The sequence below is a fragment of the Protopterus annectens genome, chromosome 5.part1, assembly GCF_019279795.1.
Source record: "Protopterus annectens isolate FY-2018-M chromosome 5.part1, PAN1.0, whole genome shotgun sequence".
NCBI lineage: Eukaryota > Metazoa > Chordata > Ceratodontiformes > Protopteridae > Protopterus > Protopterus annectens.
In genome coordinates this window covers 628,708,673-628,735,242 of record NC_056736.1, presented here as the reverse complement: position 1 = coordinate 628,735,242, position 26,570 = coordinate 628,708,673, and positions in this window count along the sequence as shown.

Sequence of the window (26,570 nt, the reverse complement as noted above, 5' to 3'; positions counted from 1 at the left end):
CTTTCAGATACTATGACAGGAGCCGTAGCTGAGGTAGTACAGGATAAGGTAGCTTCCCAGCTGGCAACCCTCGAGTCAATATGTAATTCATCCATGATGCTCGTAGCACATGTAGCTGAAGGGACAACTAGTGCAGCAGGTTCTGGTGTAGCCTTGAGAAGACATGCCTGGATGCAATTACATGAATATGTGGAGCCATTCAAGTCGTCTTTCTTCAATGCTCCTTTTGATGGATCATCTCTTTTTGGCCCCAAAGTTTGAGAGACTCTTACCAGGTGTGAGAAGGATGGAAAGACCCTTTCTGCCATGGGCGTGTGCTTTTCCACTCCTTAATGGCCGTACTCCAGGAACCAGAAGAGTGGGAAGCTATGGTTCAAAAAGTTCCAAGGGTCTTTCCGGGACTTACGTGGTAATGACTCCTTCATTGGCAGAGGGGACAGTTACAATGGAAGACACCATGCTAGAGGCAGAGGTGGCTCGCAAAATCAGAGTTCCAGGGAGGATTTGCTTTATCTAGCAAACCTACTCTACCTGATTTTTCATAAAGATAGGGTATCTTTGAGAACAAATCCTTCCTTTTTTACCAAAAGTAGTTTCTGACACTAATATCAATCAGATGATTCAACTTCCCGTATTTTTTCCCAAATTTTCAAACAGAGGTGAATATTGTCTGTATTTGCTAGATATTCACAGACAATTACGTTTTTACATTCACAGAACAAAGGAATTCAGAAAATCAGATCAGTTGTTTGTTTCCTTTTCCTCTGCTGCCTTGGGCAAACCAGTCTCTAAGGTTACTTTGGCTAAATGACTTAAGGACTGCATAACCTTCATTTATAACAAAAGAAAAGTGCAACTGCCGGGACCTGTAAAAACACATTCTACAAGGGCAATAGCCACTTCTGCAGTCTTCCATGCCAGGGATTCTATAGATGATGTATGTGCAGCAGCTACTTGGGCATCCCCGCATACCTTTATTACTCATTACAAGCTGGATCTCATCTCTAGGGAACGAGCATCATTTGGTTCAGTGGTGCTCAGGAATATACTTTCATGCATACCTCTCAACCTGTTAGTGGAAGAAATCTGGACAAAGCACAGCAAAATGGGAGGACAAAAGCCCAAATATAGGGACATATTTTAAATATTGCTAGAGTAACAGGGCTTGTTTTAAAATACCTTTTCTGAAGGATCTGAAGTCTGAAACTCAAATGCATGTCATTATTTCGTGACTTCAATCCACAGATCACCCCAGTGATTTGTCAGAAAACCACAAATTTTATGAGGAACAGACAAGAATATGAGCCAAAAATCTGGATATTCTGCGAAAGTCTGGACAGTAAGAGGTATGCTTCCATGAGACCTTCCGAGATCTGTGTAGCTGGGGACTCTGTCCCACAGTCAAGGATTATGTGAAGATTGACAACATCAGATAAAGAAGTTATGTCTTACCATAACATTCCATGTAGTTGATCTTCACTTATCCACGACTCCCCCACCTCCTTCCCCCCACCATTCCATTTCTTGATGGAATGCATATATCCCAACAGTGAATATTATCACCTTATGTATACAGATATGGTCTCTGACATGATATTTCTTGTCTATCACTATTGTATGCATACTTGATCTGAGGTACTCTTGATTGGAGCATTCTGGGTAAAGCTAAGCTCATGAGTTTTTGGAAGGCGTGAGCTGGGATAATGGCTGGGTCGGTTCCGAAATACGGAACCGAACCCACAGTCAAGGATAAGTGGAGATCGACAACACAGACTGATCGTTATGGTAAGACACAACTTCTTTTTGCTATATTTTGATCCCCTATACTCATATGGAGTGCTGGGTCTTCATTCCTATGCATCTTCCTATGTAGTGTCAGCCTGCCTAGCTAGGTAAAGGTTCCCTTTTAAGTCAAGTCAAGTCAAGTAAAACTTTATTGTCATTCAGAACATGCAGCACGTGCACAGCTGAATGAAATTACATTACTCAAAGCTCATGTGCAAATAACTTACAGTTAAAAAATAACATAACAATACCAACAACAGCAACAAGAGCAGCAACAGCAGAGTCCAAGGGGTCAAGATACAAATAACTGTTCCTAAAAGTTCTTTGCCAGACCCAGAGTTAAACTCCAGTGACTGCATCCATCCCACCATCCATGCCATTGTCATCTCCATCCTAAACACCAACAAAAAGTTCCAGAGTCCCATCCATTCATCTCAGACCACTCCAATCCTGTCCACTGGCACACCACTACCCCATGCTCAATCAATCCACATTGGTCACAACAGTCTTTTCCCTCCACACCATCCTCACTGATCAGCAGCTCCGTCCGCCAACACCGTCATCACTCCACTGTCTGGACCAATCCTCAACCACCACCATAAGACCGAAATCCACAAGCCATGCTCCGGTTCCCACGCTCGACACAACCACCATCCCTGAAGGCCCGAGACGAACATGTCCAACTCAACAGCCACTGTAAGATCAAAGAAAAAAAAACCCCAAGGCAATCCACGAGAAAACCACCAGAAAAACACCACTGCTGCATTCCACACACCAACAACAAAATGCCTCACAGAAATGATGACAGTTTTTTTATTAATAGTTTATTTCCTTAATAGTATTACATTCCTGGTCTGCCAGCTGAATCTTCATGTCCTCAGGCATAGTACTAAGGGCTTATTTCCTTACCAAAAGATGTACAAGCATTTCATATATGGTGCCCTTGCATCCAATCACCCATCTGTGAAAGTAAGGAATGATCTCTTCAGTGTACTTAGTCATACTTTCAGCTGCCCTTCTTCTGTATTTTCTAAATCTCTTTCTGTATACCTCTGTTTTAAATGTGAAATAAACAATCCAGCCATTCTTTAACTTTGGCACAATTTAAACAGCCAATATAACTGAGTTTAGAAACTGAATGCATTGCTTTACCAAAGGGCAAAGGATTTAAAATCTTCACCCACTGCCTTCAGTCAACTTGGTGCTGAATACACACCCTTTCAGTGGTCCTTATAAAACAATCCAAGTTATCCCCATCCCCTTCTTTATATTGAATACATTTTTTTTAGTAATCTGGGCTTCCAGGGAGTGAGATCCCCCTCCCCATGACTCACATGCCTCTGGTATAAGATGATCATCTGCTTTTCACAATGGTATTACTTTTCTATCTTCTCTGCTTGTGCCTGTTGTCTCTGCACCTCTAGCAATTTCATCCTCTTAACTGCCTTAAGTTACATGCACTTCAAGTGCCAGTCTTTGCAATATCAACTGGACTGTAAAGTCCTCTTGGAATAGAACTGTCAGTGTTCATCCTCCTGCATATTCTCCCCATGATGCATTGAGTACAAAGCTGCCAGTGTCTCCTGTCTGAACATATTAGCCTGCTAGATTCCTCTTTGTCATTTGTGCAACAGTTCTCCAACTGTACTCCTATGGAGGACTGTTTGGACACCTCCTCTACCCACAGCCTTGGTCACCACAAATGCCTCCTCTCTCAGGTGAGGTTGGCATTTTTAAAGGAGAATGTTTCAAAGAACATGGACCAAATTAAAAGCCAGCATTCACATCAATATACTAGAAAGGATGGCAATCAGCAGGCTATATCAGTAGTTCAACAAATGCCTTTGAACCCTGCATCTGACCTTACTAGGGAATATATATTCTGGTGGACTGGTGAAAGTCCAGGTCCTGTGAAACAAATAAGAGAAATGTAAACTACATAGATATAAAAATATTATAAAAATATGGTTTAATGGATGCCATCTATTTTTTAAGAATTTTTGACTCCAGGCTCTTGGCTATTAATCACAGAATATGCCACAATGATGTGGTCCATTAACAAACAGAGAGAAACTAAATCCTGCCCCATATGCAGAATACCTGTGAAAGACTAGGTCCTACATCTCAGCACAATCTGTTCCTCCTAGATGCTTGCATTCAGTCAAAGCATAGCACAATTGCAGACAAGCTGAACAGGACCAGAACAGATCCTCATTACATACTGAAGATTTACACGGAGACCTTCTAAATTTTTTTCCATCTGTAGGGAACTCCTTAAGTAGATCTGTTTGCCTCCAGCCACATTTGACAGTTAAATAATTCTGCTCCAGGACTCTGTGTATATAGGCATGGATGATGGATGTCTTTTTATTTCCATGTGTAGGAATGTGCCAGTATGCTTTTGCTCTGATAACCAGGGTTCTTTTGAATATGCAGAAGAACTCTCCAAAGGTGCTTGTGCTGACTCCCATTTGACCTAGACAGTAGGGGTACTCTTTTCTTTTGAAACTGGCAACTGGCTTCTGGGAAAGAGGTGGACTCTAGAAATTATTAAAGGAAGCAACTTGGTTATCTGTGCATACCTTTACTAAGCACTACAGATTACTATTTTTTTTCCCTGAGTCCATAGCAGATATTATGGTACTTACGTATTATTGAAACCACATTACAAAACACTTGCTGTTGCTATATTCATATGTCCTTAACACTTTTTCCAGTTTACTTTTGGTACATTGTACAATGTTCTGGTTTCTACTAAGTAATTAGGCAATGTTTTTTTTGTGCTATAACATTTTTGCAATTCAGTATTATATTTTGGGTGTGGGGGCGTTATAAAGCACACTTCATGATGGCAAGCATGATTGTGATAATTTCTGCAGTTACCGACCCTGCCGAAAACATGACAGCATACAAACACGTTTGTACATAATGAATTTCAGCATACCTAGACTCCCGAGTTTCCTTACTAGCATGTTCTCAGGACATGTATTTTTATGTATACAGTTTCTCTGTCTTAAGGAAGGTGAAGCTTGTTAGAGATGCTCGCAATGCTTTTAAAAAAAAAAAAAAAACAATTTCAAAAGAAGACCTCACTGCACAGAATATTAACAGATTGCACACCTTACTGGAGCCCTATATTAAGTGACATGAAAATGAAATGCTAACAAACCACATGTAAATAAACACTTTAATGTTGAGGCCAAACAGCTGCTACTGAATGCCTTAAGCAAATGTTGCATTCAGTTACGCCGGTAAAGGACTCTACCAAGGGGGAGGAATTTTTGCCATTCTTCCTCTCTCTTTTTCTGAAGCTATGTCTTAAAAGACAAAATTGAAGTTTACACCTCCCTTTCCACTGCAGTATTAAGTAGTTTTGAAATAAGATTACGAATTACGGCCACTCCGACATGTGGTTCCGATAATACGCAAGTACCGATATTAGTAATAGGGCTATTCTCCAGGGGTTTTCTGGCCTCTCAAACTTCATTCTGCTCCCTTTTTGCAAAGCTCTGGTATTCCCATAAAGTTTTGGCTACTGCAACAGTGATCTTATATTGAGCATAGTGCACTTATGTAAGTATTCTTATCACAACAGCAGATGTTCACATAGATAACTGTTGCAGTAGCAGCACCCTCCCTCCATACCCCTTCTTTTGATTTTATACTTTTTGCCAAGGTGTGCTTCCCCTTTTTCCAGCACATATCTATGTGCCAGACCTTTAGCCTCCCTGTTCTGAGGCCAGAAAGCTCTGAAGATTTGATGCCCTGGCCACTATTTTATCTGGCTCTCCTTAAGCTGTACACTAGCTAGGGTGCATAGAAGATGTCCTAAAGTTTTAAAAGCTGTCCAGCTGATCCGGTCCTTGGTAGGACATCCCATATAGCTTAGGCTTCTACAACACTGATCTATTTGAACATCTACTGTTACTGTAAGTTTACTTATACAACTGTACTTTACTGGCATCCAGGTAACTTCTGATGAAACCAGTGCACTGCTATAAACATGTACCCAGACCTTGTCTCTTTTAAATTGCTATTTCTGTCGTGAGTTCTTTGTGGGTTAATTTACCTCATGTATTTTAAATAAATAGCTATCTGGCAACTGGTGAAACTGCATGATTGTGCATCTTGTATGCATGTGCAGCTATATTGGCAGTAATTTTTGTACATTACTTTCTTAATGTTGGTATACATTTATTTACCATTTATGCTATTTTTGACAATCTTAATGCTGCACTGATTTCCCAGATTTGCCACTAGATGGTGATATAATTATACATAAATAAATACTGGTGGTAAACTTCCGGGCCTTTTCTGTATTTGCAGAGAAATGAGGAACTTGACTGAAGGAGTGAGAGACAAGAGTGGGAGAAAATGAAATGGAGTCATAGAGAATATAGGAAGTTTTCATCACATTTGTGCTTTCAAAGCAGCTGTTAGTGTGTTTTGCTATGATTTATTGCCAGTTTACATCTGTCTGCATCCAATTTCAAAAGCAGAACTGATGAGACTACTGCCACTGAGTTATGATATAACTTCCTGTCATATTGCATTTGTCCCTGAATATGGTCAGTTTTTTCAGTAAGAGGATTACCTACAACTCGTAATTACTTTTTCTTTTGTAATCCTATTCCCAGAAGAAAGAAAACACCCAGATATGATGCCATACCTATCAATGTTTTTGCTCAAGAATTCTGGACAAAGTCAAAAGTAATAAGGAGGACAAAGGCCCAAAATTAGGTACAATTTTTAAATATTATTCTAATTCACTTAAAATTTAATAGAACAACAGGTTTTGCATTAGCATGTATTTTTTGAATAATAATAATAAGTATGGTCCTCTAATGTCTGCTATTACTGACTGTAATCCTCATTAATTTACCATAAATATCAAAATGTTTATGAGGGACAGGACAAAAATAAGAGTCAAATTCAGGGACATTTGACAAACACTGAGACAGTTAAAAGGTATGTATGATACTGCAGTGAGCAATGATCAGGAAGACATTTGAAGACCACCGAAAGATTCAACAGTGTACATTTTCAAATTGCCTTACAGTAACACTTGTAGCTAAAGACATTTAAGACCACTGAAAGTATCAACCCCCATAAAACTGATGGTTATGTATTCTGGGCTGTTTAGGTTGTAGAAAAGTGAAAACCACACAAGGAAATCCAGAGACACTCAGTGGGTATTTCTGCAGCCGAAATTAAGGTCATATAAACTGGAGGAAGTTGTACTCTGCTGTAAGACAGAGAAATCCCTAGACGCACTTGGGTTTGCATGCAACCAAACTGCCACATCAGTAGCATCCAAGGGGTTACCTTATTGGGAGGCATGTGAGGCCCTGCTGTAGGACAGTAAAAACTGCACAAACAAATCTCTACAGTCATTTGGTGAATGTATCTAAGCACTCAGTTTACCACAAAGATTCACAAGTTAATACTAGGATGTTGATCCATTGGGCCATTTATAGCCAGGCCACATGATACTATATTGAAGTTATCATGGTATGAATTAATACCAGAACCCCAACAGGATGAATTACTTTGGATCTATTTCCATCTCCTTCCTGTAAGGGTATGAGGAGCTAGAACTAGACTGAGGGTACTTACAAATGCCCATCCAGTCATCCAGGTTGCACTAAACAAGGATCAGGGTACTACGATGCTTTACATCAAGGGAGAAACCTATTCCATGAAAGAGGTATTCTATGTGATAGGTATCTGCAAGGCCTAATTATAATGCAATAGAAGTTCAGATCTCTTGAGCTAGTGTTTAGGGTGTTCATTTTTGTGGCAGTTAATCCTTTGAGGCTCTGTAGGCCAGGCAGAGGTAGCCTCTCAAAAGTCAACAGGATATGGAAAAATAACTCCCCTCCCTCTCACTTACCCTGACTGCTGATAGGCTACACCCTTTTTGGAGGGAAGTACATCAGCAACCAGAGTGAGGTAAATCTTCAGGATTTTTCTGCCTCAAGAAGGTAAGGTAGATTCACCCTGAACCAACAATATATAATCACGATAAAAATCATGCAGACAACAACAATAACAACTGTAACAAAGGAGGTTGTTTTCCACCTCAGCTGTCTACAAAGGGGGTTGGTGGGAGAATGCAGCTACTGCAGCAGTGAAGAAATTCAAACAACTACTGTTATGGATAAATAGGACTTACACAGCTGTAGTACATTCTTCATTCTCACTGTCGCAGTAACCTATGGGTACAGTCCCAAAGCTTACCCTACCCAGAAGGAGGAAGAATAAGGATCCAGGAGCCCCTGGAGAATGATCCCAGCAACGTCTGTCCTGGTCCTAGAGAAGGAGTGAAGTTTGTAGTGGTTTGTGAAGGTATGAACAGAGGACCAAGATGCTGCTGATAGAATACTTCTAGAGTCCACACCTTTCCAGTATGTGATTGAAGAGGGCAAGGCCCTGGTAGAGTGTGTCTCAGATTTGCCTGGAATAGTTAAATTATGATGGGAATATAAAAAAAAACAATAGCTTTTAGTCTTCCTAAAGGACTTGGTTCTGTCAAGGTAGTACCTGAACTGCCTGTGTGCATCCAATCTATGCAGACTCTGTTCTCTCTTGTTTTTTGGGTCTGAGAAGAAAACTGGGAAATTCATGGCTTGATTCAAGGTGAAATCAGAAACAACTTTAGGCATGAATAAAGTATTTGTGAGTAATGCAACCCTATCCCTGTGGAAAACCAGAAAGGGTTCACCCACCATGAGAGCATACAGCTCTAATACTCAGCTTCCTTCTTCATCAGAGTAACAAGTAAAAACGTTTTCAAAGTAATGAAACTGAAGTCTGCCTGAAAGGCCAGTTCAAAAGAAGCTAGGGGCAGCTTTTCTAGAACAAAACAGAGATTCCAAGGAGGAGAAATTTGCTTATGAGGAGGTTTCATGAAACACACCTTTTATAAACTGTTTGACTACAAACAGAAGAAAGAGGGGGATTTAAAGGCAGACAAGCTGAGATGACTGCAAGATGTACCTTGCATATGACAAGCCATCTTTAAGTAGCTCACACAAATATTTGAGAACCAGGGGTACTACTTCCCTTTTTGATCCCTGTGACTGCAAGGCACCAACTAGAAAATCTCTTCCATATGCCAACACTCCGGTGCCAACATCTATAATTAAAAAATGCCTGTGCACCATTAAGACAACAACCACTGCCCCTGACTAACTTCCATCTGAACACCTCTTGATTCTAATAAATTGCTCTATCCAAAAAAATACATTCCCACCCTATAGAAAAAATATTATGTAATAATCCTCCATAAAGGAGGCTCATCAGCTGAGCTCACAAACTATAGACCAATTGCCATTATCTCACCCTTATCCGAAATCTTGGGAAGATGTATTCACTCTCAGCTTACTACATATATTACTTCTTATAACCTCCTCTCTCTGTCACAGCATAGTTTCATACTCACAGTATAACCACTATTATTCTAAGGTTCACAGTTATAATAAATAGGTTCATAGGTTCATACTAGGCTATCTGCCCTAGGGCATTTATAAGCCTAGCCAGAATGTGTTTGGCTTTCGCCACCCATTTTAAATTAATTTTGCTATGCCCTTTTTCGAGGTTAGTATACTGTGCCTCTGTCTAATAGTGACACAGAAGTGATGCCCGGGGTAAACCTACGATCTCCCATCCACTCATTAAGATTCCTCTTGAAGAGAGTCAATGAGGGACTCTGCCTAACCTGGACTGGGATTTTATTCCAGAGTGAAGGGAGCCTCTGGGTTATGAATCTGTCCCTCCAGCATGTCCTATTTATTTCAGTACTGAGGTTCAAGTCTCTCGAGTGCGTAGCTCGATGGGATTTGGATTTCCTGAGGTGCAGCATGTCCATTAATTCCGGGTTGGACATGGCTTTATACGTCAGGCACAGATTGCCTCGGAGCAGGCGGTATGCCACTGAGTAGAGCTGGAGTTTCTTTAACCGGGCAGCATATGGCATCTGTTTGAGCCCTTTGATCCTCTTGGTGAGGTACTTTTGGGGTCTTTCTAGTTGCTGCAGGTGTCTGGTAAGGTACATCCCAAAAGGGGCATTGTACTCAATTATGGGCCTGATGAGGGATGAGTAAAGAGGCACGATGACCTCCCCTGATCTAGATGTGAATCCCTTCATGATTAGGTGGGCTATATAAAATGTTTTTCTAACCACTTTGGCCACGTAGTTGTCAAATAAGAGATTGCTATCAACTTGGGTCCCCAGGTCCCTAATTACTTCTTCCGTACCTAATGCATTACCACCTATGTGGTAATTTGTGGGCACTTTGTTTTTGCCAAAGGGGATGACTATACACTTTTTGGCATTTAGCTTGAGGCCATGGCTCTGGCACCAGTTGTCTGTTTCTATGAGACCCTTTTGGAGGATGCTTGTGTCGGCTGGAGAGTCAATTATGACACCCAGTTTGCAGTCATCTGCGAACTTGGCCAGCCACAGTCCTTCCGTGTTGGCCTGTACCTCAGAGAAATATATACCGAACAAGAGAGGTCCCAGGACTGAGCCTTGTGGGATGCCACTTGTAAGTGGTTTGGAGTCTGACATGGCTCCAGCAATTCTAACCATGTGGGTTCTGTCCTTGAGCCAGTTTGCAACCCATCTAGTGACATAGGGGTTTATATTTAAGCTGGTGAGCTTATCTATAATGCCCAAGTGGGGTATTTTATCGAAGGCTTTTGCGAGGTCCAGGTAGGCTGTGTGGCCACCTTCCCCTCATCAATGGCCTTGTTGACTGTTTCAAAGAAATCCACCAGGTTTAAGAGGCAGGATCTGCCCTTAACAATGCCGAACTGGGAAGGATCCAGTGTCTGTAGTTCCCCAATATCTTTATTTATGAGGTCTATGATGATCCTTTCCATAGCTTTGCAGACCAAGCTAGTCAGGCTTATGGAGCGACAGTTTCCAGGATCCGTTGAGGCACCACCTTTGTGGAGAGGGACCACTGTTGCTGTACGCCACTCTTTGTGTACATATCCTGTAGTAAGGCTGAGACTGAACAGTAGTTTTATGTTTGGGTTTAGCTCTTCTTGGAGTTCATGTAGGACGCAGCCCAGGACACCGTCTGGTCCCATTGATGCTGTGTTTTTTGCTTTGGAGAGGGCGGCTTTTACCTGAGCATCTGAGATGTCAGGGGGGCAGCACTCTGCTGGGATAGATATTTGCCCTTTTGGTGGGGAGGGGAGGAGAAGTTTGCGCTGAACCTGTCAGCTAGGATGTTGGCAATGTCTGTGGGTTTGGTGTATTTTTTGTCATTTTGGACTAATTCTGAGCATATCTGTGAATTCCCACCCAGGTTCCTAACATAACTAAAGAAAGCCTTGTGATTATCCTTAGTGTCCTGTGCAATTTTTCTCTCGAAGCTGGCCTTAGATGATTTTATGAGTGCCCGTAGTTTTTTGCTAATACTGATCAGAGATGCCTTCCCTTTTTGGGATTTTGCTCTATCATGTAGTAGCTTCCTCCTTCTATTGTATAGTTTGTTTATGGCTGGGGTCCACCAGACAGGACGCCTGCCTTTGGAGGATTGGGTCTTGGTTTTATTTGGGATTGCATGATCCATGCATTCCTGAAGGTGTTCATAGAATGCGTTTATAAAGGATTCTGCGGTCTGGGCCGTATTTTCCACAGGCCTGGGGGCTTTGAAGGATTCCACCTCGGTTTTGAGGAGTGTGAAATTTGCTTTAGAGAAGTTTTTACTGTGGTTTTCTGGGCAGGGGGTGGGGTCGGGATGTGAATATCCAGTGAGATTAGTTTATGGTCTGATCTTACCAGTGAGGGATACACTTCTGGTCTGGAGCATAGAGTCCCCATGTTGTTGATGATCAGGTCCAGTATATTTTCCCCTCTTGTGGGAGTGGTAACAAGTTGTTCCATAGCATTTGAGTTTATAAATTCTAGGAACCTTTGGGCTAGGGTGTTGGAGCTAGAGTAATGCTCCCAGTCTATGTTTGGGTAGTTGAAGTCGCCCAATATAATGGTGTTTGGAGAGACCTTCATATTTTCCAGTGTTCTCAGGAAGGCTGAGTGGGGTTCCTGGGTTTGGGAGGGTGGTCTGTAGCAGGCTATAAACTGGAAGGCAGTTTTACCCACTGTTAGTTGCACATGGATAGTCTCTGATGCTTCGTGCTGTGCCACCAACCTGGAGGTGTGGGTATCTTTGATGAGTATTGATACTTCCCCTCCTTTTGTGGTTCGGTCCAAGTTGTGGGGCTGAAAAGCATGGTATGAGGTATAACTTAGTAGTGCTGGGGTGCTCTCGGGAGCCTTGAACCAGGTTTCTGTTACTGCACAAATATTGATGTTCTCCATGCTAAGGAGAGTTTTGAGTGCGTGCATCTTGAGGTTTAGATTTCTGGCATTGAGTAGCATTACTCTTAGTTTCTTATCCCTTGTGATACCTATGGAGGTGGGTTTGTCTTTTGAGCCTTGCCTAAAAAAGGCACTATGGGGGTGGCAAGAGCCTTTGCCAATATATGAAAGCCCAGGGGTGACAGGTGCAAGCCGTCCCTAGTGAAGCATCGTGGCTTGTCGAGCATGTCATCCCAGGCTGACAGGCATTGGATCCCCTTTGAATGACACCAATTCTTAAGCCAATTGTTGAAATTGATCATCTTGTCTTCATATTGTGGCATCATTCGTGGTGAGGGTAAGATGCTACTCAAGGTCACGGTCATATCGGCCTGGGCTACATGCTCATAGAGCTCCTCTATGTCTCTTTTCATGTAGTCCAGAGAGGTACGTCTCAGGTCATTCACAACAGCATGGACAATGACTGAGTCATATTTGTACTTGCCTTGGAGTGACCTGAGTGTTTGTGTTATGTGGCGGATCCTAGTGCCCGACAGGCAGCTCACTGTGACCTTCTCCTTGTTCATCCTGGTGAGCGGGATGTCAGTGTGCCTGACAATAGAGTCACCTATTACAAGTGTATCAGGTGTGTTGTTTAGCCTTAAGGGCTGTGACTGTTCGGCACACTGGCTTTGTGAGCCATGTGTTGCACGTGTTTTGTTTTGAGGTAGCGGTTGCTTGGGTGTCTGCTTTGGAGGTCTCTGCTGCTTAGGCAGATTTTTATTTAGAGCCTCCGAGTATGTTTTTGTGTGTTTATGTGTTTGATTTGCTGTCATGGTAGGTCTATGTGAGACTGGAATTGTAGTGAGTGTGGTTTCCTTCTCCTCCTGACAGGTTTCGCCAGTACTGAGTTGAGAGAGCTTAGCCTCCAGTTTGGCTATATGGTTGCATCTCTCACATGTGTTGGAATTTGTTGGGAGGAGGAGAGGGTTGTCTGTGTACATGAGGCAGTTGTAACATTGCCTCAAGATTCCCAGATTCACCAGCTGGACCGGAGAGGAGATTGACAACTGACCTTTGGACATGCTAGAATAGTATTGGGAATTAGTTTATAATTGAAAAAAAGGGCCAATGGGGAACAAGGTACTCAAGGGGAGTTTGTAAGGGTGTAGTGCTTTTAATTTTTTAGTGCTGACTTATATAATTGCTTTAGTGAACAAGTGCCAGGTAACTTAAATGCAATGTGTTACAGGTAACTTAAATGCAAAAATGACAAACAGTAACTTTCTTTCAAGTGAAACAAGGAAATAAGTACAGTAAGCAATGCAGATATCACTAGGGATCCACAGAAGCACTGAAAAGCCGCATTTTAGGTGGAATTAGCGTTTCAGGGAAATAACAAGCAAACAAACAACAAGCATACAAACAAAGCTAGATTCAGCAGGCCTGGATCTAGTCTATGCTGTAGCAAACAAGGTGTACCAATTTCAGTAAGAAACAGTTCAAATATGCAGGCACTATAAGCCTTTAACCAGAAATTCCCAGCTCAGAAGGGCAGATTCCAGCCTCTCCTCCCACAAGAGTGCAGACCACAAACCTTCTTAATGTAAAATAACTGGCCTGAAGCCCAAGTGCTTAAACCAGAACTAATACACTTTTAGAATAACAGACACTGAGCCCTCAATCAGCAGTTCCCAACTTAGAAGGATGTAAGCTACCTGTCCTGCCACCACAGTGCAGGCCACAAACCTTCCTAATGTAAAACAACTGGTCTGAAGCCCAAGTGCTTAATCCAAAAGACTTAGAATGATAGCTACACTTTAATCAAGTTACTACTAAGCAGTAATAAATACAATTGAATACTTTAAAGAATGCCTGGATTAGTGCTGAAGTTATACTAACAAAGCTAGATTCAGCAGGCCTGGATCTAGTCTATGCTACAGCAAACAAGGTAGAAGGGCAGAGTCCAGCCTCAATGTAAAATAACTGGCCTGAAGCCCAAGTGCTTAAACCAGAATTAATACACTTTTAGAATAACAGACACTGAGCCCTCAATCAGCAGTTCCCAACTTTGAAGGATGAGACCACAAACCTTCTTAATGTAAAATAACTGGTCTGAAGCCCAAGTGCTTAAATTAAAAGGCTTAGAATGAGTTACACCAAGCAGTAATAAATACAATTGAGTGCTTTTAAGATGACACAAAAGCAAAATAAAGTAGGAAGAAACACAAATACAGTAAAAGCAGATAGAATTTTTTTTTTTTTTTTTTGAGTGAGCAAATAAGATGGGCCCAGGAGGAGTATCCAAGTGCAAATTTACAAGAGGGGCGGGCAGTTTCAAAGCCACCAAGATTAACACAGTAAATCACAGTAGAAATTCAGGTCTTCTAACTTCAGCCTTATTTCTGGATCTGTTTAAGGCACTCAATACAGTCAATCATCAAATTCTCCTAACTAAACTCTCTTTCTATGGGCTGTCACCCTCCTCACTTAAACGGTTTCTTTTTTTTTTTATTTAAGAAATTCTCTTTATTGTATTTTTGTAAATCTTTAAACACATCAGCAAAGACAAACACAAGTAAAACAGAACAAACAATACCCATATAACTAAATATATACAAACTACATGAACTATGTACAGTTATACAATGCCCAAAGGATATCAGGATGAGAAAATAGCAACATAACATTCAGTACAACTTCAGATATAATATATTTAACTTAAAATATGTTCAAAGAGAATTCTCCAAAACTCTTTTAGGACAGGTTTGTGCTTCCTGTTGTGATAAAGGAGTTTATGGGCACTGAGGTGTTTTATAACTAGCTCCTTAAACCCTTCCCAGGATAGCGTGTGTCTATTTTTCCAATTGAGAGAGATGTAATATTTAATTAGCATGAGTATAGAAATCAATATCCTGTAATTCCGCTCAGATAATCCAGAGGGTGGGATATGTAAAATAGTGAATTCCCAAGAGAGGGTGGACTTTTCGAATCCAATTTTCTCCAATAAAACTCTCAGGGCACACCATAACTTATATGTGCATTTACAACTCCAGAAAACATGTAATATATCTGCTGTTTGATTAGGGCAAAATTGACATTGCAGAGGGTAATTGGGGTAAATTTTATTTAGGATGTCAGGGGTAAGGTACGCGTTATTCAAAATCATGAGCTGAGTATATTTAAGTTTTTTTAGAGGAATAAATTTAGAGCTAATCCTTATTGCTTCAGACATCTGATTATGGGGGATATTTGAGTTATGTTTTAACCAAGAGGTAGAGAAAATGAGCTTATTTTGCATTTTAAGGGCCATTATCGCTTTTTATGTATTTGAAATCATTTTCTTTCTACTAAGAAACAGCTTCCAAAGAGATTTACAAGTTGATATATCCTCTTCTGAGACCAAAGGGTCTTCTAAGTAACTATTTACTAGTTCTCTAATTTGTCTTAATATGATTGTATATTTCTTAGGTAGATTCAAAGTAGTTTTTAGATAGGAGAGAGATTGTTGCTTAAAGGGGAATAGATCTGCAATTGAAAAGTCCTTAAGAATAGGGTATTGATCCAAGTTTAACATGTGACCATTCAGTTTAATATTAGGGTTGAGGTGTATTGGTTGTAGGGTAATAAAGGAATGCAGTAGATTCAGGGAACTAAAAAGGTTTTGAAGCGATCTTATGTTGAATTTAATGCCTTTCAATAATTTAATACTCCTCAAATTTCCTTTGTTCAAGAAAGGAAGGGCCGCAGGGTTAACTTTTAAGTATTTGATGTAGTTACTATATAGGGTAACCCAAGTAGGGGTCCATACAAAGTGATTTCTATTGTAGGAGGCAATGTTCAGAATTCTACTACCATTAATTATTTCATAGTATAGTTTAAAATCGGGTAAGCCCAGGCCACCTTGTTCCTTAGGAAGAGTAAGTTTCAAATAATTAATTCTAACGGATTTGGGGGCCCAAATAAATTTTGAAAGGATAGAAGTAATATTTTTAAAGAAGTTATTATGGAGAATACTCATTGAAGCATTAAAAAGAAATATGAGTCTCGGGAGGATGTTCATTTTGATTATTGCCGTCCTGACCAAAAAAGGAAGATTGATTTTGGACCATCTACCTATGTCTCCCTGTACCTTCATCCAACAATTACCAATGTTATCCTGATACTGCGAGGAATTCTCAGGGGAAAAAGATATGCCAAGATAATGAAGCTGTTGCTTGACAGTTATACCAATATTCGCATATATGCTGGGGGAAGGGGAGTAAATATTTAACGGGAAGATTATAGATTTATCTTTGTTAAGTTTGTAATTCACCAAAGAGGAAAAAATATTGATGGATGATAGGATTTTAATTGGGTCAGAGTTGGGGAGCGAGAAATAAATGTTTAGGTCATCTGCGTATGCGGAAAAGTAAAATTTAGTGTTGAAGATAGTAGGCGTAAGATGAGATGTTTTCTGTTTGATCAATAGGAATAGTGGTTCAATATATAGGTTGAATAAAAGAGGGGAGAGGGGGCATCCCTGCCTGACACCATTGAGAATTTTTATCCTACTTGATATCTATTTATACTTAAACGGTTTCTTAGTAACTTCAGTAATAGGTCACAAGCAGTGAAATGGCAAGATGATTTCTCCTCCTTCATTCCTATATCAGTCAGAGTCCCACAAGGCTCCATCCTTGGACCACTACTTTTTAACTTATTTATCACCAACCTAAACATAGCAGCCAAAGAGACCACCATAGTACAATATGCTGATGACTCCCATCTAATATGTATTGCTAGGATACTATCCATGCTTCAGCACTCACCCAGAAATCCTTCTCCTCCATAGAAGCTTGGCTCGAAAACTCACAACTCCTCCTGAATCCAAAAATAAAAAAAATAAATAAATAAACTGCTACTGTTCACCCCCAAATCGCTGACCTCCTATACAACTAGATCAGTACAAAACTGGAATCTCACATTAAACTACTAGTTGTGATTGTTAACAGGCTAAAATTGATTTCTACATTCAGCACACCATAAAGAAGACACACCAAAAGCTATGCTGCCTGTATACAGCAAAACACTGCATTACTGACTCTGCTAAACAAAACATAGCCTCTTCTTTTTATGTTTACCACCCTGTTATATGCCTCTCCTATCCTAACCAATCAACTTCTCTCTATTGGCTAAACTAGAATAATGCTACAACAAAGTAGGCAAATTCACAACCAGCCAACAATATAGATCACATCACTACCTCTCTCTAGAGCAATTAAACTGGATCAGACTACACAATTCTGTATTGTACTCACAATTTATTTATTTAATTTATTTATTTATACATACAGTTTTGTTTATTGGGGTAGGACCAATTTCATTTTCAGGCCAGAATGTGAAATACATAAAGTGGAAAAATAAAAATGTATACAAAAGAGTATACTAAAAACAAAGAAACACTTAATATATGATAGAAAAATGATTTAAGAAAGTAGTCAACTGAGGCTGTCTAGGAAAATTAATTAAAAATTTACAACCCTGAAAAACTCTAATCTTTTCACTCCATTATTTAGACTTACACTACAAAGGGACCTCTATACTCCACTGGCAAATCATTACTCTCCATAACTAAACCTAGCAACAGTGTAGGACATTCCCTGTATTCATACTATGTTGTTAATAGCTGGAATGCCACCCGCTCCACTTAAGGAACAGTCTGCAACCTGAAAGATTTAAATGCCAGCTTAAGAAACACCTGATATATAAATGGATCTGCCCCTGTTACCAACCCTGGGTGAAATGGTACTAATATAGCTATATGAATTTGTGGTATAATTCTCTGCTGTACAAAACATTATGTAGTATTATCACATTTGTACCCTCCTCTACCATCTCATGTCATCTTCTTTGTGCCTCCTCCCTTTCTTTGGGCTGCTCTAACTCTTTTTCTGATTTTCTTATGTCCAAGATTTTGAACAAGCCTTTGTAGTAACAAATATGATATAAACATGATCACAATCTGTACAGACTAATGATATTATACTGCATATACCTCCCTGTATTAGAAAAATATAATAATTATTCACATGAAACCCATGTAACTGTTAATTTTAATCAAAACTGTTTGTAAATGACTCCAGAAACAAGGAGAGACCAGGATTTTGGATGCAGATCCTTAAGGGAAATAACAATAACCACCCAGAATATTATATTCATAAAGTAACAGAAAGTATTCTAAGAACTAAGTCAACACAGGATTGGAGAAAGGAGATTCTACTGATAGGGATGACTGCAATTAGGGATACAGACAATAGGCAAAAAGGGGGCTGGAATTTACTGGAGAAAACTGAAAAGAAACCTAAATATTGGGAACAGATAATTAGAGAGCAAAAGGCCAAGAATGTATTGGACTGCAGGCTAGAAATTGCCTTACCTATCAAGGACTGATATCAGAGTATAGGCAAAAAGAAAGAAATAGGGGTATCCTAAGCGAAAGACCAGCACTGGTAGAGGCTTTAGTAGAATCTGGAACAGATGCTGTTGTTAAAAATGGATAATTAGTACAGCATATAAAATATTGCATGTTAACTATAAGAATCAATCAGAGAATACTAGAAAGTGATAAAAAAATCCAGAAGCACTATGGCAAAAAAACGGCAACGCAAGGTTATAAAATTCGTCTTCTAGTTTAATAAGATACACGTACAGTTGGTAAGCGCTTTCGGCTGTGTAAACTCAGCCTTCATCAGACAAAGTAAAACACACTGACATTAGTTATATATATGTGCTTAATTGACCAATTAATAAATAATTCAATTAATAGATCTTATTACATCTAATAAAATCTCAATTTGCATAAAATAAATGATTCTATATCTATATCTATTTCCAGTATATTAAAGTTGAGGGCTTTCAATAGATAAATAAATACATCATGTAATGTATCAATACCCACATAGAGTAAGGTGTTTATAAAAAGTGTTGATGTCTCAAGCATTACTCATGTTGTATCTAATCAATGGCTATATTGTGTAACTTAATAGATAGAAAATTTCATTTCCCGGTCAACAAATGATAAATAAAAAATAAAATAAAAAAAAAAATAGAAAATTTCATTAGTTATGGTTTTATAATGATATTTATTGTATGTTTGTTTAATTGTGTTATATATTATATTATGCGTATTTTATTGGCATGCATATTTTATGCAAATTGAGATTTTATTAGATGTAATAAGAATTTACAGAATTTACCACTTTGCTCATATTTACAATCATAACTTGTTGAGTTATTGCAACTCTCCGTAACCTGCAGCATATTAAACAATTCCAAGCTGTCATTATTATCATGACTCCTAAGATTACCAACACCGAATGTATTAACCAATTTAACAATTTGGTTCCAGGTGATGACCACGCTGTGAATGTATTCCACCAATTATGGGAAGTGTCAGCTTCTGTTTTTTCAGCAAACTTTACCATTTTGTCTTTTACTATTATACTATTTACTTCATGCCGTAACATGCTGCGGTTACAATGATCCAAGTAAGTTTTAAGATTGTCTGTGTCTTGTATTATTTTTCTTAACTTGTCTAAAGACAAAGTAATGTTAGGAAACTGAATCATTTCATATTTCCACTGAAATATTGCCATTTTTTAGTACTGATAGAAAACACATAAGTCTCATTTTCCCAGGCTAAATGTGTGATGTTACTGATACATCCCACAAAGGGTGTTTGCTTGTATTTTAACACTGGTTTATTTGAAACCACACATACAAATTGTGGTGAACTTTGACAAACATTTTGAAGTTTGAAGGCAATATTGTCCATTTGCACATATTTACAGAATGTTGTAAAAAACATGGTTCATAGATGGGAGAGTGCTACCCACATATGAGACCATTCATAGTTTCTGTACATTGTTTTAACATCTGCGTTTTGTTATCCATCTTTATGTAATTCCCTTCAAGTTGAGGTAACCAAAGTTCAGTATTGTTATAAGTAGACAAGAATATTATGGGTAATACCATGAACTGACACATTACTGTTTGTTTTGTTACATTATAATACATAAGCTTTCCATTGCAATAATTGTGCTCACACTGAGTCTGTTCCGTGAACAGTCTTACCCAGCTAGTGGATGGAATCCATCTGCTGAATAGTTGTCGCCACATGTACTCATTTTTTAATATCAGCTTTGTCTGTAATTCATTTTACTGTATTTTAACATACAATGACTGTAAAGTACATTTTGTCCAATCTGCAAATACAGATACATTGGTGTCAAATTGCAATCTGTCTATTAATGATACATTATAATGATTTAAAAAACCCTCTTGATACCGTACATTTTGTTTATGTACATACCAAATAGTGGGCTTCCATTGGGCTTGCAGATCTACAATTTGTGATATAACTTGTCCTAGTAAATTTAGTTTACTTTGTAAAATTTCAGTATTCGCAGCATTTAGAGTTCCCACTCTTGCTCCTACTCCCCCTAAGAGTGTGTTGTACCAGGCTCTTTTAAATCTGCATTTTGTCTGTTTAAAACTTGGAAATGTAATGCTGAAGTGCAATATTTTTTGGTATTGTTGTCCTATCATGGTACAAATTACCACTTGATCTGTATGAAGTGCTGGCTTATTACCCAGAATGGTAAGTATTCCAACCCATGGTCCTTTTCCTTTTATTACTGTGTTGTTTATACAATATTAGTAGAAATTATACATGTTCTTTCCCCTGACAAATTTATTTTTATTTTTGTGTTATTATCAATACACTGTGACATTTTTTGTATGATGTCTTTCCTTATCAGAATTGTTACATCTTCAGGGGGTAATGTACAGCATCTAATAGAGACTGAGCTGTTTACCGAAATATTTATGTCAGTCTTTGACTTTTTTTCTACTTTTATGTATGCCTGACCCTGTTTAGCTAACCATGCCATTATATTATTGTTAAATGTTATGCTTCCAAAGATACGTTTTGTTTGCATTTATTGTCTTGTGTTCTATTTTGTGTAGCATTTTCCCAACTTAGTGTTATTTGTGAAATGTTGTAATAAACAACCTTGATTCCCTCTGTTTGGCATTCTACCAAAAAGAGTCCACTGAGCACAATACTTACAATAACAATCATGTTTTTCATGTTTTATTAAAATTTGTTTGTCCTATCAACCTTTTTGGGAGTACTTTCAACAAACTTTGCAGAATGCTTGGCATTCAGTCTTGTACATTGTTTCTAAAAAACAGAAACATAAACTTTATTGAGCATCTGCTCCCCCTCCTTTTAAAGGTGATGCATTTTTTGCTGCTGATCACTACAAACAATGACTCTCATTTGATCCCTGTGAACTAGCAAGGTCTTTTTTTCTTGCTCTGTTTGACCTTATAGACCAAAGGCCCTATTTGTTTCATTACTTCAAAAGGTCCTCGCCAATTGCTATCCCATGGACCGTCCATCTGAAACGTTTTAATTAATACCTTTGTTCCACAGGGAAGGCGTTGTTCCTGTGGCATTATGGGGACCTTTTTCCATAAATGGAACTGTGACGCCCGTGCCATGGCCCAGCAATCACTAATACCAGTGAGGGATATCTCATATAGGAGGAAAGGATAACAAATACACACAGTAAAGTGTAATTTCCGTTAAGAGCACACAGAGATCACAGTCAGTCTGGGGCTGGTCGCTCCCTTGCTCTCCAGGTCCCCAATAAGACTCTCCACTGGCACAGCTATAGGGTCCAGATCTCAGCTTAGTGGGCAAGCTAAAACCTCCAGCACCCTCTCTGTCCAACCAGTGATCTGTGTCCCTGCCTAAGTAACTGACACACACACACACACACACACACACACACACACACACACACACACACACACACACACACACACACACACTTTGAGAAGAGTTTCTACAACTACACAGACACTCCTGGGGAAGGCTGGCACAGGTTCTCCAGCTGTGCCCCCTTTTCCCAGACTATATGGTAGTACCAGCTGCAACCACCCACTAATATTTATCAGCTACTCAAAGGCCCTTAAAAGGGTGTCCAATTATTACTTTGCAATATTATTATCCAATTGGTAAGTGCGACTAAACAGTCAAGGCTTATTAGAGTGACTTGGTACAGGATCACTATATACATGCAATGTACTCTAGAGCTTAAATTATCTCTACACAAAACAGCCACAGTTAAAAGGGTTTAAAAATATTTAATAATAAATAATTAAAACACCAGATGATACTTTTTACTACACAGTGCTAGTCAAGAGTTCAGAGATCACAGAGAAGTACTTAAATAATTCAGTATTACAGTTCTGACATCACAGAAAAACACTTAGTCTAATCTTTCTAGTTTCTAGCTATTTCTAAGAGAAAATACAATTCTAAAATAATTTACATATAGAGCAAAGGCAGAGTGCTGATGAGTTGGATGGTCAAGACAAAAAATCTTAATGCTCTCTGAGTCTCTCTGTTTTTAAAATCACATTCCTGGTTCACATTACATCATTCTTCATACTTCCCTGGGTTCCCAGGCTAACAGAGACTACATTTACATTCTTCACCTCTGGGTAGAAACCAGAGCAATAAAGAACATTTATGCATACAAATTCTGGCCATTAACTCTGACCTTAAGACAATAGCAAGAGTTATTTCATCTAGACTGGCCAGAGCTGTGTTTACATCAAAAGGTCACAACATGCTTTACTTGGTCAGTAGAGTGCACTGTTGTTACATTTTTTCCAGTTCCACATGTAACACTATTTTTACCATTTAAGACAACAAGCCTGTGGTTTACATTAACATTTACAGATGACAGAATTATCTCCAAAATTCTATCTGGCTAGGCTGGCAGCCTTCACCTATCTTCACCCAATCTTCACAGGAATGCTTGCTCCCTTGCCAAGTATTCACACTACTCTGTGATGTCTTTTAATCATTTTTGATGTTGCACTACCTCTAACAAAGGTCTGTTATGTCCAATCTCTGGAGCAAAAGGTAATTGTGTGAACATTTTCCAGCCTGTCATGATTTGAAATGGTGAAATCCCTGTCTTGCTGATTGGGGTAGCTCTTACCCCTATCAAAATTCCTGGCAAAATTTGCACCCAATCCCATCTCTTTTCCAAACAAGCCTTTTTTAGTCTCTCTTTAACGGTTCTGTTCATTCTCTCAACTATTCCAATGGACTGTGGATGGTAGGGTACATGAAATCTTTGTTGTATTCCTAACAAATTACACATTTGTTTGATAAGCTGACTGACAACTTGTGGCCCGTTATCAGACTCGATAACCCGTGGCCATCCCCAATGACAAAAAGTGTTTTTCATAAAGCTTCTGCTGCTGCCTTAGTGGTTGTTTTTCTGGTAGGAATTGCTTCTACCCAGTTTGAAAATACATCTACTACTATAACAAGTAGCGATACCCTCCTTTTGCTGGTGGTAATGGTCCTGCATAGCCTATTTGAACCGCATACCACTGTCCATCTGCTGGCATGACCCTGTGTAACTGAGGCTTTTTACTTTTGGCATTAACCTGTAAACAGATTAAGCACTCTTCTGAAACTATCCTACACAGCTTTTTTAAAGCTGGATTCCAGTACATTTCTTTGACCACTCAGCTTAACATTTCATTACCTACATGTCCTAGCACTTGATGATTGTATGTTACTAACTATTTTGCTAGTTGATATGGCATATAAGGTAACTGTAATCCTTTTGTAGTAGGATAAACCCAGAATTCTCTAGGTGGGACCCCTTCAATCATAAATTGACTAGTCTCCTCTTCCAAAACTTGTTCCCTCTGAATTCAGACTAAATCCTCAGTGATATCCCTGTCCTTATTTACTACACTAACTCAGTGATACCCCTGTCCTTATTTACTACACTAACTCAGTGATATCCCTGTCCTTATTTACTACACTAACTCAGAGATATCCCTGTCCTTATTTACTACACTAACTCAGTGATATCCCTGTCCTTATTTACTACACTAACTCAGTGATATCCCTGTCCTTATTTACTGCACTAACTCAGTGATATCCCTGTCCTTATTTACTACACTAACTCAGTGATATCCCTGTCCTTATTTACTACACTAACTCAGCGATATCCCTGTCCTTATTTACTACACTAACTCAGCGATATCCCTGTCCTTATTTACTACACTAACTCAGCGATATCCCTGTCCTTATTTACTACACTAACTCAGTGATATCCCTGTCCTTATTTACTACACTACACTAAGTCAGTGATATCCCTGTCCTTATTTACTACACTAAGTCAGTGATATCCCTGCCTTATTTACTACACTAACTCAGTGATATCCCTGTCCTTATTTACTACACTAACTCAGTGATATCCCAGTCCTTATTTACTACACTAACTCAGTGATATCCCTGTCCTTATTTACTACACTAACTCAGTGATATCCCTGTCCTTATTTACTACACTAACTCAGAGATATCCCTGTCCTTATTTACTACACTAACTCAGTGATATCCCTGTCCTTATTTACTACACTAACTCAGTGATATCCCTGTCCTTATTTACTACACTAACTCAGTGATATCCCTGTCCTTATTTACTACACTAACTCAGTGATATCCCTGTCCTTATTTACTACACTAACTCAGTGATATCCCTGTCCTTATTTACTACACTAACTCAGTGATATCCCTGTCCTTATTTACTACACTAACTCAGTGATATCCCTGTCCTTATTTACTACACTAACTCAGTGATATCCCTGTCCTTATTTACTACACTAACTCAGTGATATCCCTGTCCTTATTTACTACACTAACTCAGTGATATCCCTGTCCTTATTTACTACACTAACTCAGTGATATCCCTGTCCTTATTTACTACACCAACTCAGTGATATCCCTGTCCTTATTTACTACACTAACTCAGCGATATCCCTGTCCTTATTTACTACACTAACTCAGCGATATCCCTGTCCTTATTTACTACACTAACTCAGCGATATCCCTGTCCTTATTTACTACACTAACTCAGCGATATCCCTGTCCTTATTTACTACACTAACCCAGCGATATCCCTGTCCTTATTTACTACACTAACTCAGCGATATCCCTGTCCTTATTTACTACACTAACTCAGCGATATCCCTGTCCTTATTTACTACACTAACTCAGCGATATCCCTGTCCTTATTTACTACACTAACTCAGCGATATCCCTGTCCTTATTTACTACACTAACTCAGTGATATCCCTGTCCTTATTTACTACACTAACTCAGTGATATCCCTGTCCTTATTTACTACACTAACTCAGTGATATCCCTGTCCTTATTTACTACACTAACTCAGTGATATCCCTGTCCTTATTTACTACACTAACTCAGCGATATCCCTGTCCTTATTTACTACACTAACTCAGCGATATCCCTGTCCTTATTTACTACACTAACTCAGCGATATCCCTGTCCTTGTTACTACACTAACTCAGCGATATCCCTGTCCTTATTTACTACACTAACTCAGCGATATCCCTGTCCTTATTTACTACACTAACTCAGCGATATCCCTGTCCTTATTTACTACACTAACTCAGCGATATCCCTGTCCTTATTTACTACACTAACTCAGCGATATCCCTGTCCTTATTTACTACACTAACTCAGCGATATCCCTGTCCTTATTTACTACACTAACTCAGCGATATCCCTGTCCTTATTTACTACACTAACTCAGCGATATCCCTGTCCTTATTTACTACACTAACTCAGCGATATCCCTGTCCTTATTTACTACACTAACTCAGCGATATCCCTGTCCTTATTTACTACACTAACTCAGCGATATCCCTGTCCTTATTTACTACACTAACTCAGCGATATCCCTGTCCTTATTTACTACACTAACCCAGCGATATCCCTGTCCTTATTTACTACACTAACTCAGCGATATCCCTGTCCTTATTTACTACACTAACTCAGCGATATCCCTGTCCTTATTTACTACACTAACTCAGCGATATATCCCTGTCCTTATTTACTACACTAACTCAGCGATATCCCTGTCCTTATTTACTACACTAACTCAGCGATATCCCTGTCCTTATTTACTACACTAACTCAGCGATATCCCTGTCCTTATTTACTACACTAACTCAGCGATATCCCTGTCCTTATTTACTACACTAACTCAGCGATATCCCTGTCCTTATTTACTACACTAACTCAGCGATATCCCTGTCCTTATTTACTACACTAACTCAGCGATATCCCTGTCCTTATTTACTACACTAACTCAGCGATATCCCTGTCCTTATTTACTACACTAACTCAGCGATATCCCTGTCCTTATTTACTACACTAACTCAGCGATATCCCTGTCCTTATTTACTACACTAACTCAGCGATATCCCTGTCCTTATTTACTACACTAACTCAGCGATATCCCTGTCCTTATTTACTACACTAACTCAGCGATATCCCTGTCCTTATTTACTACACTAA